The sequence below is a fragment of the Capricornis sumatraensis genome, chromosome 1, assembly GCF_032405125.1.
Source record: "Capricornis sumatraensis isolate serow.1 chromosome 1, serow.2, whole genome shotgun sequence".
NCBI lineage: Eukaryota > Metazoa > Chordata > Mammalia > Artiodactyla > Bovidae > Capricornis > Capricornis sumatraensis.
This window is the reverse complement of record NC_091069.1, coordinates 15,698,267-15,707,956: the sequence shown is the minus strand read 5'-3', so window position 1 is coordinate 15,707,956 and position 9,690 is coordinate 15,698,267.

The following is a 9,690-nucleotide window of genomic DNA, read 5'->3' as shown; positions in this document are numbered from 1 at the left end:
TGATCAATGAGCACTTTACTGTACAGCCTGGATTTGAATTTGAAGTTTCTAATTTATAATAAACACTGAGATGCACACAAACCACATCAGGTGTGTGGGAGTGGAGCTCGGTGGGGTCACCACAATGTCCCCCACTCTGTAGACCAAGAAAGAAAGCGACAGGCAAGGTGATTTGCTTTCATTCTTTCTTTGGTTACCCTTTTTTTCTTCCCTACTTACTCTTGACGCCATGTCTTTTATTGCCCCTTAAAATTCGCCAAGTCAGGCTTCAGCAATACATGAGCTGTGAACTTCCAGATGTTCAAGCTGGTTTTAGAAAAGGCAGAGGAACCAGAGATCAAATTGCCAACATCCGCTGGATCACAGAAAAAGCAAGAGAGTTCCAGAAAAACATCTATTTCTGCTTTATTGACTATGCCAAAGCCTTTGACTGTGTGGATCACAATAAACTGTGGAAAGTTCTGAAAGAGATGGGAATACCAGACCACCTGACTTGCCTCTTGAGAAACCTGTATGCAGGTCAATCAAGAAGCAACATTTAGAACTGGACATGGAACAACAGACTGGTTCCAAATAGGAAAAGGAGTACGTCAAGGCTGTGTATTGTCATCCTGCTTATTTAACTTATATGCAGAGTACATCATGAGAAACGCTGGGCTAGAGGAAGCACAAGCTGGAATCAAGGTTGCCAGGAGAAATATCAATAACCTCAGATATGCAAATGACACCACCCCTATGGCAGAAAGTGAAGAAGAACTAAAGAGCCTCTTGATGAAAGTGAAAGAGGAGAGTGAAAAAGTTGGCTTAAAGCTCAACATTCAGAAAACGAAGATCGTGGCATCCGGTCCCATCACTTCATGGCAAATAGATGGGGAAACAGTGGAAGCAGTGGCTGACTTTAGTTTTGGGGGCTCCAAAATCACTGCAGATGGTGACTGCAGCCATGAAATTAAAAGACGCTCACTCCTTGGAAGGAAAAGTATGACCAATCTAGATAGCATATTAAAAAGCAGAGACATTACTTTGTCAACAAAGGTCCAAATAGTCAAGGCTATGGTTTTTCCAGTGGTCATGTATGGATGTGAGAGTTGGAGTATAAAGAAAGCTGAGAGCTGAAGAATTGATGCTTTTGAACTGCGGTGTTGGAGAAGACTCTTGAGAGTCCCTTGGACTGCAAGGTGATCCAACCAGTCCATCCTGAAGATCTGTCCTGGGTGTTCTTTGGTAGGACTGATGTTGAAGCTGAAACTCCAGTACTTTGGCCACCTCATGCAAAGAGGTGACTTATTTGAAAAGACCCTGATGCTGGGAGGGATTGATGGTGGGAGATGAAGGGGACATCAGAGGATGAGATGGTTGGATGGCATCACCGACTCAATGGACATGGGTTTGGGTGAACTCCAGGAGCTGGTGATGGACAGGGAGGCTTGGCATGCTGTGGTTCATGGGGTCGCAAAGAGTTGGACATGACTGAGCGACTGAGCTGAACTGAACTTCCCCCCTTGAGGAACAAGGATTTTTTTTTTTTCTTTTCATACAATTAAGGGGAAATATTTATGTACTAAAAGATGTGCTAAAAAAACAATAAAAGATGTGCTAGTCTGTCATAAGATGAAGGCCACATGGATTCATAACAGATGTAGAAAAGCAGATGTTAGATGCAGGTATTTTGATTATTGAGAGTAATAAATGTGATCGTTGTTGTTTGCTAAGCTCATGATCTCGGGCTCTTGGTACAAACATCAAGTCATCTCTAAACTTCAACTGTCCTTTCCAATTTTTCTGGCATCTTCGTTGATTCTGAATTAGAGCAAAAGGAACTTTCTAGTGACCCTTGACAATTTAAATAACTTTAAATAAACGAGGCTGGGCTCTGTTAGGGTCTGGTGTTTGGCCTTGTGGGGCTGGTTTTATTACCTTGGGCACAGCCTCAGATAAACTCTGCAACTCTGAATGTAGTCAGCCGGTCGCTTTTGTGCCCTGTACACCTGCAAACCCAGCCAACTCCCCAAATCGCAAACCATGGGTGTAGAAAACAAAATGGGTCTGCAGAAAGTATTCTTGAGATGATGATGGGAGCTTTGACTTTGCAGCAATTTTGGCTGACTAGATCACTTTTCACGTAGGTACTTTTGCTTCCTATTTTCTTGAATTACTGCACAGACATATGAAATGATACATTTGTGTCAATCATTCTGGAGAACTCTCCAAGAAGCCAGCATACCACTCTACCTGTTTTGCAATAGATATGAGCAAAACCAATCACTTTATTTAAAACAACAGAGATACTACAATTTCTTACATCAAGGTTCGATTTTCCCTGATTTTTATAAAAATGTGTTTCAGTCGAGTTGCTCAATTGTGTCCAACTCTGCAACCTCATAAACTGCAGCACACCAGACTTCCCTGTCCATCACCAAATCCCGGAGCTTGCTCAAACTCATTTCCATCAAGTCGGGGATGCCATCCAACCATTAAATCCTCTGTCGTCCCCTTATCCTCCTGCCTTCAATCTTTCCCAGCATCAGGGTCTTTTCTAAGGAGTCAGTTCTTTGCATCAGGTGGCCAAAGTATTGGAGGTTCAGATTCAGTATGAGTCCTTCCAGTGAATATTCAGGGCTGATTTCTTTTAGGATCAACTTGTTTGATCTCCTTGAAGTCCAAGGAACTCTCAAGAGTAGTCTTCAACACCACAGTTCAAAAGCATCAGTTCTTCAGCACTCAAACTTCTTTATAGTCCAACTCTCTCATCCATACATGACTACTGGAAAAACCATAGCTTTTATTTTGTTGGCAAAGTAATGTCTCTGCTTTTGAATATGCTATCTAGGTTGGTCATAGCTTTTCTTCCAAGAAGCAAGTGTATTTTAATTTCATGGCTTCAGTCACCATCTACAATGATTTTGGAGCCAAAGAAATAGTCTGTCACTGTTCCATTGTTTCTCCATCTATTTGCCATGAAATGATGGGACCAGAAGCCATGATCTTAGTTTTTTGAATGTTGAATTTTAAGCCAACTTTTTCACTCTTCTCTTTCACTTTCATCAAGAGGCTCTTTAGTTCCTCTTCACTTTCTGCCATTAGGGTGGTGTCATCTGCGTATCTGAGGTTATTGATATTTCTCCAGGCAACCTTGATTCCAGCTTGTGCTTCCTCCAGCCCGGCATTTCACATAATGTACTCTGCATATAAGTTAAACAAACAGGGTGACAATATACAGTCCTGACATACTCCTTTCCCAATTTGGAACCAGTTTGTTTTTGTTCCATGTTTGGTTCTTACTGTTGCTTCTTGATCTGCATACAGATTTCTCAGGAGGCAGGTAAGGTGGACTGGTATTTCTATCTCTAAGATTTTCCACTATTTGTTGTGATCCCTGATAGCTCAGTTGGTAAAGAATCTACCTGCAAAGAAGGAAACCTGGTTCAATTCCTGGGTTGGGAAGATCTCCTGGAGAAGGGATAGGCTACCTACTTCGATATTCTTGGGCTTCTCTCGTGGCTCAGGCGGTAAAGAATCCGCCTGTAATGTGGGAAACTTAGGTTGGATCCCTGGGTCGGGAAGATCCCCTGAAGAAGGGAAAGGCTACCCATGCCAGTATTATATCCTAGGGAATTCCATGTACTGTGTAGTCTATGGGGTCTCAAGGAGTTGGACACGACTCAGCAACTTTCACTTTCACAGAGTCAAAGGCTTTAGCATAGTCAATGAAGCTAAAGTAGATGTTTTTCTGGAATTCTCTTACTTTTTCTATGATCCAACAGATGTTGGCAATTTGATCTCTGGTTCCTCTGCCTTTTTTAATCTCAGCTTGAACATCTGGAAGTTCTTGGTTCATGTACTGTTGAAGGCTTGCTTGGAGAATTTTGAGCATTTCTTTGCTAGGGTGTGAGATGAGTGCAATTGTGCGGCTGTTTGAACATTCTTTGACATTGCCTTTCTTTGGGATTAGAATGAAAACTGACCTTTTTCAGTCCAGTGTCCACTGCTGAGTTTTCCAAATTTGCTGGCATATTGAGTGTATGCAGATGACACCACCCCTATGGCAGAAAGTGAAGATCAACTAAAAAGCCTCTTGATGAAAGTGAAAGAGGAAAGTGAAAAAGTTGGCTTAAAGCTCAACATTCAGAAAATGAAGATCATGGCATCTGGTCCCATCACTTCATGGGAAATAGATAGGGAAACAGTGGAAACAGTGTCAGACTTTATTTTTGGGGGCTCCAAAATCACTGCAGATGGTGATTGCAGCCATGAAATTAAAAGACACTTATTCCTTGGAAGAAAAGTTATGACCAAACTAGATAGCATATTGAAAAGCAGAGACATTACTTTGCCGACTAAGGTCCGTCTACTCAAGGCTATGGTTTTTCCAATGGTCATGTATGGATGTGAGAGTTGGACTGTGGAAGAAGGCTGAGTACCGAAGAATTGATGCTTTTGAACTGTGATGCTGGAGAAGACTCTTGAGAGTCCCTTCAACTGCAAGGACATCCAACCAGTTCATTCTGAAGATCAGCCCTGGGATTTCTTTGGAAGAAATGATGCTAAAGCTGAAGCTCCAGTACTCTGGCCACCTCATGTGAAGAGCTGACTCATTGGAAAAGACTCTGATGCTGGGAGGGATTGGGGGCAGGAGGAGAAGGGGACGACAGAGGATGAGATGGCTGGATGGCATCACTGACTCGATGGACATGAGTCTGAGTGAACTCCGGGAGTTGGTGATGGACAGGGAGGCCTGGTGTGCTGCAGTTCATGGGGTCACAAAGAGTTGGACATGACTGAGCGACTGAACTGAACTGAACTGAGTGTAGCACTGTAATAGCATCATCTTTTAGGATTTGGAATAGCTCAACTGGAATTCCATCACTTTCGCTAGCTTTGTTCTGATCTCTATATTAATGAATTTGGAATTGAGGTCTCACTCAAGGTATTCATATTGCTTTTTTTTTTAAGGCAAAGCACACAAATAAAGGGAAAAAAGCCTAAAACAAACAAAAGTGGCGGGAGGGGAGGCAGAGGGAACTTCCAGTTTTACTGAGGCAAGAATCTTGATTTATTAAAAAAAACAAAAAAGATGTAAGAATCTCATCTCTATCATATATCACATCACTCCTGCAAAATGGCAATATAAAAGGTTCTCTTAGGTTACTTTAACGAATAAATGAGAAAATGTATAAAGTGATGAGCACACGGTGAGGGCTAAGGATCCATGCCTTGATTCTCCCAGAAAAGTAATGAGGAGTCACAAATCCATCTTCCCCATTCACTGTAGTTGGCTGCCCTCCTGGGCCATGTTAGGTATTTTGTTCATCAGCCAGTTTCAAAGTTTGTGAGCAGAGTTCTGTCACTTGGAGGTTGTCTTTGGAAAGCAAACTGAACAAGGAAGCACACACCCCAGTAACTGGATGAGTGATCCTCTAGTCCAGGGACAACTCTTCCACCACCATCTGAAACATAAACACAAGCAGAAGATTCCCCTGGGGCTGGAGGAGAGCTTGGATAAACACACTGGCATCCCCCTCCAGTCTGTGCCCCATCCTGCCTGTTTCCTGGCAGCCTGTGAAGTTCAACAGTCTCTCCCCTGTAGAGCCAGTGCATTGGGAGACCCACAGCCCTGACCCAAACCTTGTTTTGCCTGTGTGTGTTCAATCCCTCAGGCATGTCCAAATCTTTGTGACTCTATGAATTGTAGCCCTCCAGGCTCCTCTGTAAATGGGATTTCCCAGGCATGATTCTTGGAGTGGGTTGTCATTTCCTTTTCCAGGGCATCATCCTGACCGAAAGATCAAACCCATGTCTCCTGCATTGACAGGAGGATTCTTTACCACTGAGTCACTGGGGAAGTCCCCAAATCTTGCCACCAGGATCTCAAGTCTTCTGCGAAAGAACTTGACTTTCTGTGAACAGCCCAAGGGCACTGGAGCACTTCCCTAAGCAGAGCACCCAGCATCACCTGCAGCCTGTGGTCTGGTCCTGGGGACCCAACCTCTGTGAATAAGGGAGTTTTGAGAACTGCCTATAAAACCACTTTTATAAATGGTGTCCCCTGTTCCCATCACCTCCTTGGATCACCCCTCTGAGCCCTTTATCTGATGGCTTTGCCTCAGGATGGCTGATTATTTTGACTTGATTTCTCCTGTGGTCAGGGACAGGGGTCAGGAGATGGCCCTAGCTTTCCAGTAGCTTTTCTCAGCTGGCAGTAAACTAGCTCCTTCAGGAATTGAACTTGTGACCTCGCCTCTGTTGCCACCAGAGTTTAACCACTTGAACTAACCAATCAGGAAGAACTAAAGGCAATTCTATCTTGTGTTCTGCCAAGTTTCGAAAGCCAAAGAGGCCAGGACCCTCCTTGCACCCAAAGTTGACTCCCACACTCTCTTCTGTTGCCATGTGGGTGACCTTGGGGGTGTATTAAATTTTCAACTTTAGGCAGAACTTAGAGAAAGAAGTGGATGGGGCTGTGCCTAGACCTGGAAGAAGAAGCATCTGGGGATCTGGGAGTCCATCCCCAGTGGGGCTGGGAGTAGTGGGTGGTGGATGTGTGTGTCTCCCTTAGAATTCAAGAGGCTGCAGCAGGACAGGCAGCTGCCTGCACAGACAGAGCGTGTCCTATTCCTTGGATCAGAGTGCTCCAGTTCCTGTGGGCGTGGCTTGCCCTCTCTTTGCAGGAAATGGGCTTGTGAAACATGTAGTGGCTCAGCTCTACACGAGACTTCCTGTGGCAGCCCCGGGTCCACACTGTTGGCTGGTAAACCAGCTCCAAGCACAGGCAGCTGTTCCTGGCTCTCGGTCAATGGGGCAGGGGTCAGGGGTCAGCCCCGCTTTCTCTCTGGGACCACCTGATCTGCAGGAGCTTGGCAGGAAGGGAGGGCATCCAGATTCCAGACTCTGACCTGCAGCCCACATGGGTGACTCCCTAGTACAGTGGGGGAGGCTGCTGACCCCTCTTGGCCATGTCTAATGAAAGACTGACCGCTCTGTGTTCTCTTATGACAAATTGTATATTAGAAGACAGGAGATTTAGAAATTAATTCAAGATTAATTTGGGGTGAGTTGTGCATGGAATTGTTTGGCCAACAGATGAAAAAATGAAATGTGTACTACAGAGAGGGAAGATTGCAGACATGTCACATTTTAATCCCATTTCCTGTGAAGATTTATCATGTCCCAAGACCCTTCCTGAAACTCCAATTAATCACCCAAGAATCAGCCTTGCCCACACCTTCCAGGAGGAGAAGCCAGGGTGCCACTAGTGTCTGGTAAAAGAGCCCATTTGAGGGCAGAAAAAAACCCAAATAGGTCCATACCAGCCTTAAGAGGAAAACCAAAACAAAACAATAGGCAGAGTGTATCCAGACCAAGAAAAACTTATCTTTTTATGTAAATGAGAAATAATTTTTTTTTAAATCTCTTTTATTTGAAGTTCTGTTAAAATTTCATGGCAGCTGAAAACAATGCAGACCTCACCATCTCAGTAAAAGAAAAAAAATGGCAAATGACGGAGATTCCATCTTATAAATGTGAAGGCTCTTTTGGTGGTGGATTGTGAGCGACTGAACTGAACTGAACTGTGGCTGAATACAATTCAAATGCACATACACTAATGGAATCTACTAGGATCAGGTCCTAACTTCACGTGGTGCTGTGACCTGGAGGAAAACATACATTTTAAAGAAAGGCATGCTGCCATCTATAAGGCCCAAGCTGCACAAAAAGCAAATCCTGAGATGAAATCACCCCAGAGAGGTGGTGCTCCATTCTGAAATATTAAAAGCTGAACTTTCTCTGCACATCTCTGAGTTTCAGGACGCAGAATGCATCTGGACAGCTTTTTATGGCTTGGTTTTTCTCCTCACTCCGGTTTTCTACGTGAGTGCACATTTGAGCGAGGATATATGTGAACAAGTAGACTAACCTTCAATAATGCATTTTATTTAATGCCCTATTTGGTCCAGTCATTTCCTGAAAACTACTCATGTGATACCTTATTTTCAAAGCCCTGGGGAAAAAAAAAAAATCAAGCGAATTACGGTGAAACTTTGAAAGAACTGGAATGAAATGTAATTGAATATGCTTTCTGAGCAGTACACAGTACATTAAAAGGCCCCGCCATTAGGGAACTCACAGTGAACCCTCACACCAGGGCTGTGTGCAAATGGGGTTGGGCCACGGTCAGCGAGGATGGAAGTTATGCCAGACCCTGTGGGAGAGAGTCCTTCTCCACACTGCGCTCCCCTCCTGGTCCACCTTGCACATCCCTATTGCTGCTTCCTCATTAAGGGAAACCATTTACAAGGGACTTGGGACGATGGCCCTTTTTTTTTTCTTCCCCCTGAAACATGAAGCTTACTGTTGAAGCAGTTGCTATACCTTCTACCTTCTGAAAGCCAGAAGATGTAGTTATCTGAAACATGACCTTAATTTGCAGAAAATGTGAAGACAGAGGAAAGGAGAAGCAGATGATGGAAAGGATGCCTTTTGTTGTTGTTCTTTTTTTAAATTTATCTTTTTAATTGAAAGATAATTGCTTTACAATATTGGTTTGATTTCTGCCATACATCAACATGAATTAGCCATAGGTGTACATATGTCCCCTCCCTCTTGAACCTGCCTCTTAACTCTCACCCTTTCCCACCCCTCTAGGTTGTTACAGAGCCCCAGTTTGAGTTTCGAGTCATACAGCAAATTTCCACTGGGTCTCTGTTTTACATATGGTAGTGTACATGTCTCCAAGCTACTTTCTCCATTAGTCCCACCCTCTCCTTCCTACTCCCACGTCCAGAAGTCTGTTCTCTATGTCTGGGTCTCCACTGCTGCCCTGCAAATAGGTTCATCAGTTCCGTCTTTCTAGATCGCACATATATGTGTTAATAGATGATATTTGTTTATCTCTTCCTGACTTACTCCACTCTGTATAATAGGCCCTAGGTCCATCCACCTCATCAGAACTGAGTCAAATGGGTTCTTTTATATGGCTGAGTAGTATTCCATTGCATATATGCACCACAGCTTTTTTATCCATTCATCTAGACAGGATGTTTTCATGTATATAAGTGATCAGGGTTGAGCTTATATTTTCTTGTTCAATTATTGTTATAAGTTTTCACACTCATATTTTCAAAATAGAGTAAGAGATTGAAAACCACATAGACTGACATGAAATCTTTTTAAGAACAGTTTTCCTCCCAACATAAAAGTGATTAAAGAGAAAGCACTCTGACCATGATGACTCATGAAAACCTGGGATTCTGCAGAAGAGAGCCTCAAGCCCAGCTTCCTCATTCTCTCAAGGGTCTGCTCTGTGCAGCCAGCAAAGTGCAGTGATTCACACTCGGTAAGGACCATGCTGCATCTGGTGTTTCTTTGATTCGGTAAGGACCACCCTGTGTCTTGTATCTCTCCTCTGAGATGGAAGCACAGAAAGAGGATTAGGTATTGTGAGAAGGAAAGACAACTTTCTGTTTGGAATCTATGGGATTTGAAGTGTCTTTGGGACACTTTCAGTGTGGGCCTGCCTAGTCCCAGAGCCAATATAGGACCCAAAGTCTTAGGAGAGATGGAATAGGGGGCTGTTGGCTCATGCATGGTAACTGAAGTCAGCTGAGTACACGACAACCCCCCAGGAGGAGTGTGTTCGGAGAAAAGAGGAAGAGCAAAAGTGTGACTCCAGAATGTATTTCAGAATGCAAC